The 463-nt window shown below is 46.4% G+C and overlaps 1 protein-coding gene across 1 annotated transcript in view; it reads right to left on the bottom strand.

The window, feature by feature from the left end:
• The window catches only part of LOC102761588 (kininogen-1), a 12,363-nt gene that overhangs the window by 5,888 nt on the left and 6,012 nt on the right, over positions 1–463 (bottom strand). The gene's annotated exons all lie outside the window — the stretch shown is intronic.

The following is a 463-nucleotide window of genomic DNA, read 5'->3' as shown; positions in this document are numbered from 1 at the left end:
TGCAAGCACGGGAAGATTTCAGATATTAAACTCCTAAACATAGGAGTTCTCTCTCCTGCCTCTCTTGCACACTGTGGCTCCTGGCTCTCTTGTTGCAGGGGACACACTTCCCTGCATGCACCCATATGTCCCACAGCCTTATGTCCCCCCCACACCCACACAAACAATGGACTAAAGGATGGGAACTAGCCTGATGCTGTGCCGGACCCAGCTCCACCATGGAATAGAAACTTGGGACATTGGTTTTTCTTTTGACTCTGCTGATTCCCCAGCTGCACCTCTTTTAGGACTAGTTTAAGGGAAACGGGACTTTAGAAATGCAGATATGGAATTCCAAACAAATAAAGATCTCTTAGCTTCCTGTGTGAGTCTTAGAAAGTTCTTTTTCTCAAGATATAGTGAGGACCAGATCCCCAACATCCAGTGGGAAAAGGGATCCCTGTTTCCACCAATAACATTTGAC

This window comes from Myotis davidii, unplaced genomic scaffold (genome assembly GCF_000327345.1).
Source record: "Myotis davidii unplaced genomic scaffold, ASM32734v1 scaffold3158, whole genome shotgun sequence".
NCBI classification, from domain to species: domain Eukaryota; kingdom Metazoa; phylum Chordata; class Mammalia; order Chiroptera; family Vespertilionidae; genus Myotis; species Myotis davidii.
This window is presented reverse-complemented; position numbering and strand designations above follow the sequence as displayed.